The 7177-nt window shown below is 40.3% G+C and overlaps 1 pseudogene; it reads right to left on the bottom strand.

Annotated features, from left to right (window-relative positions):
- Nucleotides 1–4842: 4842 nt before the first annotated feature.
- Nucleotides 4843–6915, bottom strand: LOC135209973 (uncharacterized; annotated as a pseudogene).
- Between the last annotated feature and the right edge of the window lie 262 nt (nucleotides 6916–7177).

Consider the following 7177-nt stretch of genomic DNA (forward strand, 5'->3'; position numbering starts at 1 on the left):
TCATTACTGCATGATCCTAGGGGAAGTTACACAGTATTATTCATGATTCTCCTGCTGATCATATTGTATAATCGGGGACCTTAATTCTCACCCCACAAAACAATTTTATAATGAACTTACTCGCTTCTGTCAAAATCATGCTCTCCAAATTAGCGATGTAATGCTCCTCCCTCCCTCCTCCTATTCATATGTACATATAGTAGCGGGACGCTATTACAACTTCCTGCTGGACCACTGCATCACATCCACACTTCATGATTCTATTATGACCTGCAATATTCGCTATGATCTTGCAACGGCTACGATCACATCCCATTACAGGTGTCATTCAGTACCCCAACCCTCCCTACCGTGAACCCCCTAACTGATCGACCACCAGCGGTAAACTGGGATTTTAAAAACCAACAGAAAACCAGAGACTTTAGGGCGACACGGAAACCAGGTTGCGGTCAATAGTTCAACGGCAGACGCCTTACTTGTACTAAACACAAATTGTAGAAATGACCACCACAAGAGGGATCTGAATGAATTCTATTTGAACATAATCTCCGCTTTTGCTTGCTTCGGGCAGGACTGCCTACAGATTTCGTCAAGGTAATTCTCGTAATATACCTGGATGGAATGACTTGGTTAAAGATCTGTATACATACTCACGAGAAATGTTTTTACTGTGGAGGCAAAATGGTAGCCCCAGGGAAGGGCACACTGCATTGCTAATGAGACAGGCGAGAGCGCAGTTCAAACTTGCTCTTAAGCACTGCAGGCTAAATGAAAAACAAACTAAGAGCCGATGCAATGTCTAGAAACTTAGAATCTGGTGATTATCCTCGTCTTTGGAAAGATATCCAGTCTTTAAATCCCAAAACTAAAAAGCTATCACAGAGAGTAGGGGAAGCAGTCGGAGACGAAGCTATTGCAAGTATGTGGGGCGATCACTTCAACAATATCCTGAATTGCGTAAATGATCAAGATTCCCGAAGGGATGTAGATAACCTCCTTACTGACACATTCAATTTCATTTTGCAGACCGTATTACGCCAGGTAACATCAGCGATGCCATAAACAGCCTACCTAATAATAAATCGCCCGGCTGTGATGGTCTTCCTGCAGAGGCCTTCAAACTCTGCCATCCGATAATTTACATTTTGCTAGCTGCCTATTCAATGCGTGCATAATTCACCGGTTTCTTCCAGACTCCCTACTCTTAGTTCACTTGATACCATTAATCAAAAACAAGCTAAAGGATGCAGCTGACCCTGGCAACTACCGGCCGATTGCAATCACAACGATCGCATCGAAGATACTTGAGTCTGTTCTTCTAGTTAGACTTCTTCCCCTTTTTACACACCACTGACAACCAGTTCGGGTTTAAAGCAAACCACTCAACCGACACCTGCATCTACATACTGAAAGAATTGCTTAATTACTACCTATCATCAGCCTCTCCTATTTTCCTTTGTTTTGTAGATGTGAGAAAAGCATTTGACAGAGTAAACTACCTGAAGCTCTTCCTGAAGCTGCATAAAAGGGCACACCCCTGTACCTAATTGGCATTTTACAATTGCTGGTTCTCCACACAGCAATTCTGTGTCAAATGGGGTAACGTGTTATCTTACACCTTCGGCTCCCTAAACGGGCTCCGGCAAGGGGGCATTCTCTCTCCTTACCTGTTTAATACGTACACAGATGACTTGAATGTCCAAAACTGACTCGCTCCCATCGGATGCACCGTCAATGAAACAACTATAAACAACCTCTGTTACGCCGACGATATGGTTCTGATTTCCCCATCAGTGCAAGGTCTCCAACGACTCATCGACACCTGCCGCCAATAATGCAGAGGAATTTGATATAATCTACAACGAAACCAAGACCCAGTGTATGTCGCTGCTCCCGAGATCGCTTAAGCATATTGCAGAACCTCAAATTTTCCTCGGAAACCATCGGCTGGAATTTGTGCTCGAATTTCCGTATTTGGGTCACATTATCACCGACGACCTAAAAGATACGGCAGACATTGAACAGAGGCGGTCGTAAACTATGCAGCTGGCAACATGATTGCAAGGAGGTTTGCCTTCTGTCACCGAGACGTGAAACTGCTTCTATTCCGCTCGTACTGCTACAGTATCTATGGGTGTTCCCTCTGGACGAACTATACCCAAGAGACCTGAGACGCATCACTGTTGTGCACAATGACATTCTGAGACGCCTCACAAACACTCCCCGCTACCACTCCGCCACACAGATGTTCATTGAAAACCACCTGGACAATTTAAAATCATTGTTAGGCGAACAAAATGTTCCAGTCTTGGTAACCCGAGGTTAGAAACAGCAGCAACTCGCTCATACAAAGCATCCTAAGGAGTGAAGCAAGAAGAAGATCTAAATTGTGGGAAAGATGGAAAATGAGGCCTTTGTCCCCTAAAGACTTAATCTCTGTATTGGCAAGATGTCATCTGCAGTTTTTTTTCATTATTACATTTATAGCTGAGATTTTAATTTTTCATTATTACTGTGATTCCTATCAAGTTAAAGTTTTATTACATTTAATTTAATATTATTTAAGCCCTCTGACCTGACTACTGTAACCACCTAAGGCTCTAGTTGAAATTTGAGTTATATAATATGTGCACCAAACTGTTATTACTCGCAATGCATTTTTTTTTTCTCACCAATATTATTACTGTATTACCAGTATGATGATTACTAGCTTTTATGCTACCTCACTATATTATGGATAAGTGCCGATTATTCATTTTCTTTTTCTATTTTATCATATCTCATGTATCTAGATTGTGTATGTTACTGTCTGTATCTTGTATACTCAATGTATATGGCCCCGAGCTGAAATAAAACATATTATTATTATTATTATTATTATTATTGGTCTTGCACGGTGAGTCCAAACTGGTAAGGGAGCCATCTCGTGTCTTCCCCAAAGCGCTGCACACACTATGGAAGCCTTTTATGATGATCTGACTCTCCAGAATTGGACTAAAGTCAATTTTGATGATGCTGGCTTGTCTTCCAAGAGATGGTAAGCTCTTGCAGTACGGTAGTTTTCCGTTCAAAAAATAACAATATGCCTTCAGTTTTAACTAAGTTTCGTCCCATTTAGCTTAGGTAACTGATTATTTCAGTGGTTGTGGGAAGAATTAATTCATGAATCGGACGACTTCCCTTCATAGTAAGGGAGTCTCTTCTGGAAAATCTCCTTTTATAACTTTAGGTAAATAGACTTTGTTTTCTGTTCAGTTACAGAAGGAATAATGCCAGTTCATAAAGAAATTAAAAATTCATGTAAAAAGGATGCAACTTTCACACGAAGAAGCCACTCTGGAAGTGAACCCGCAAACAAAATATGTATGGTAATAACTTTGACTTGACTCCTCTTTTCTCTCATTCTCTCTCTCCGGCTCTCTCTCTCGCTCTCTCTCCTCTCTCTCTCTCTCACATACACACACACACACACACACACACACCTCATATAACTCATAATTAAGTTATAACATGACACGTTTTACTGTCATGTCATTATCATCAAGCTTAACTGGAAAATATTATCAGAAGCATGATTAATTGAATCTATATGTAATGAGTAAAAAGAACTTTTGGTTTTTGAAGTTTTTAATTATAACATCTACATTTTTGTTTACACTTGGCATACAATTTGATGTGGAATATCACAATTTATGCTACTTCAGTAATAAGTTATTCTACTTCGATTAGAACAGATTCGTAAGTTACTTTTTTTTTCTTTTTCTTTTTTTTACTCTAGGTCTCATATTACTACTAAGGTCATTCCTCACAGAATGCAAGGCTTTGGAATACTTAATCCTAATTCCTTATCTGATTATCTTGGTTGATTTAGTCCCAAATAGGGAGCTCTGTTTCCCAGTGATCACCTGCCCCTACATACGACAACAAAAAAGCATAAGATTAATAAGTTGAAATACTGTAGGTTGAATAGGTTGAACACAACCCAGCGTAATAGATCAATTTAATTTGACACCAACGAGAAACAGAATTCACCAGAGAGAACCTCACTACACTAAGGTGTTTGCTATGCATATGTTTGCAAAATCGTTTTAAAAAAGTATTTTCATACTTGATAGAGGAGCATCAGACTTTCATGTACAGCACCAGAAAAAATTCTTTCAATATAGCCTTGTGTTGATCCAGGACGTATACGCTATTCACTCCATATTTGGAGTGGAGACAAAAAACCTTTTATTTTAATTGTGTATTCTAGCTCTCTGAAAGAGGGGAACCAATAATCAGGTATTCTACAATTATGTTTCTACTTTTCATCACCAGCAGCAGAAGTTTTGTTTCAGGATTAGCTGTTGTCCATTTATTTCAGGGCTGGTTAGCCTGTTCTGTATTTTCTTTCAGGGTAGGTTTAGTTCTTTTCAGGATTCTTACAGTTTGCACAGATTATTTTGGTGATTAATTTTGTGGTTTATTTGTTACCCAGCTGTGGTTTGGCAGTTTAAACTGTTTTCTCCTGTACTATCAGATTTCTTTTAAGAGTTTGATGAAATCAGTTGTCTAAGTGTGTCTCTTGCGACAAATTTCTTTCAGCCGACCTCTTTGTTTAGAAATCCTTCTTGTGACCGATTTAGAACATCATAATCAGTTAACATTTGATGCATCCTTCTAAAAATAAGAGCATTCCAAACTGATTCACATTTTGTTGTGAGGCTGAAGAACATATAGTGACAGTATTTATGTGTGCAATTATCTTAATAAATAAAGGCCATTTGTGTTTCTCATAGGTCAAGAGGTCCATTAATGCCAATAGATTTTATTTTTAGGTTCAACTTCACACCTTGCAGAACATTATAGAAGGAGCTGGCAATTGGGGAGAGTTGGGGAGCATGTGTAGGGACCTCCCACGACCAGAGTTTGTGTCACATGATCCACCAGTTGTCCTGATCTCACACTCCCATCAGGTTGCTTACAGATGCCCTGTGGTGAATAAGAATATATGAGTACTAGAGATGATTGCATAGATTCTACAAGATGAATTCAAAGCAGACACCTATGTTTTAAAGAAGAGTATTTGATTCTTCTGTTATGGTAAAGGTATAGCTTGTACTTGTCTAGGATTTAGAGTTTGCTGAAAGAAATGAATTGAAATGGATGTATCATCATATTTGAAGCTGATAACAATATTTTGACTTTATTGTAAATATACTGAATATCATTTATCTCGGAATTACATGGTAAAGGCAGTGTTTAGCTTGGACTTGGCAAAAATCTAATGTGGGTTGAAAGAAATTAATTTAATTGAATGTATCAACATATTTAAAGCTGATTTTTTATTGTGACTTTGACATATATTGAATATCATTTGATCTCAGACTTGCAAGTTTAAACTAACAGAAATAAGGATAGTACTTACATAAGCAATGCCAAGCTGGAATCCCTTCCTGTCAGATCCTCTGCTGTACTATGGGCTAACACGTGACAAAAATGTGAATGGACACAAGCTGGATTGCTGCTGTTCTTGTATATCCTCCAGAGTTGGTTCAGTTCGTCAGCAATGTCTTCCTCTTCAAACTCTTCGATGAAATATTCATCGCCAACCAGCGGATCTGAAGACCAGACATCGCCCCGGAGAGAAACTGGCAACTTCAAATCCTCCATGGTGTCGTTAGATGAGTGTTCTTGTTTAATTTCACTGCCATTTGCATCCCAAAAGAAGAATTTTTCGGGGACGTCTGACAGCCAGAGTGAAAGGGACCCGTCATTGATGTCGCGCCTCCCTCGTCTCCTGGTGCCGTTGATGAGGCGGAACAGCAGGAATCCCAGGAGGGTTCCCAGTGCTAGGGCACCCAAGGCGATGTAAGGATCAATCATACCTCCTCCGTAACCGCCACCACCACCGTATCCACCTCCATAGCCACCTCCGTAACCGCCGCCGTACCCACCTCCACTCTTGCTAGTCTCATAGCCGTAACCCCCGTAGCCAGACCTGGATATCCCATCTTGTGTCAGGTCATCTGAGAAGCTTTGCTCTGTTGGTTCAGGAGCTTCTATACTTCTAGATCCCACTGTGTCAACTTCTCCATTTCTGGATCCTACAGCATCAACTTCCCCACTTCTGGACCCGAAATGTGTAATCGGTGAAGAACTTTGAATGCTTCGCCCACATCCTTCATTGCCTGCCTTTTAAAACGACGGTAACCGCTGACCTCATCATTGCTCGAGTTATCTTTATTACTTGTCACAAATGATTTATATAGATTACTTAACTCTGTGTTATTGAACGATATGAATTCGATGTATTCATTAACGAGATCATCTGAAACCGTGTCCTGCAAATAAGCTGTCATCAGTCGAGTCATTGTGTTCAGGGTGTAGCCAACTTTCTCTGAGGTGAGGTAATTGACGATGCCACTCAGACCAAAATTTGTCAGGAAGCTGTAAAAGCTCTCAAGATCTCGTACTGGGCCAAGGTATGGATTAATTTCATTGGTTAAGAACAGAGCAAAGTCAGGATCCAGCTTGGTTGCTAAAAAACCCATCAAATTCACATTGTCTCCCAGGCTGAGAATCCTATCAATGATCTTCACCGGGGTCATTTCCATGAAAGCTTTTAGGGAGTTCTCTCGTTTCATGTAAGACAAGATTCTCTGCCACGTGGACTTGACCATAATCCAGATGCCAGAAGCAGTGACGTTACTTGGCTTGTATAAGTCTGAGTCATGCATGTGGGTCGTGTTACCGGAATATTGCTGGTAAAAAGTCTAGAGTACCAAATTCTTCGGAGAATATATCCTTGACCAGTTCCACGAACTTCTTGTTGGTATCATTGAGCTCGATTTCATTGTCTTGGCTGCCTCCAATGTCAGAACCATCGTTTGAGTCATCATATTTGCCTTTGTTTTTGTTCACAGCTTTACTCATTCCTTGGGTTGTTGACCTTCTTTATGGCCGCCGAACGATTTCAGCCAGTGCTTTACCAAATTTTTTATGCATGCCCAAGGTATCTGAAATGACGTCTTGCAGGTCCTCAGTGTCAGGTATCTGATCAAAAAGTGTCTTGAAAATGTAGACTTCACTTTTTCCTTGGTTGCTGCCGGTCCTGAAATCGTCAATGGCTGCTTTGAATAGACTTTTATGAACGATGACTTTGTACCGTGGTCTGTTCATTTGAATCAACACGTGC

Source organism: Macrobrachium nipponense, chromosome 39, assembly GCF_015104395.2.
Source record: "Macrobrachium nipponense isolate FS-2020 chromosome 39, ASM1510439v2, whole genome shotgun sequence".
Taxonomy (NCBI): domain Eukaryota; kingdom Metazoa; phylum Arthropoda; class Malacostraca; order Decapoda; family Palaemonidae; genus Macrobrachium; species Macrobrachium nipponense.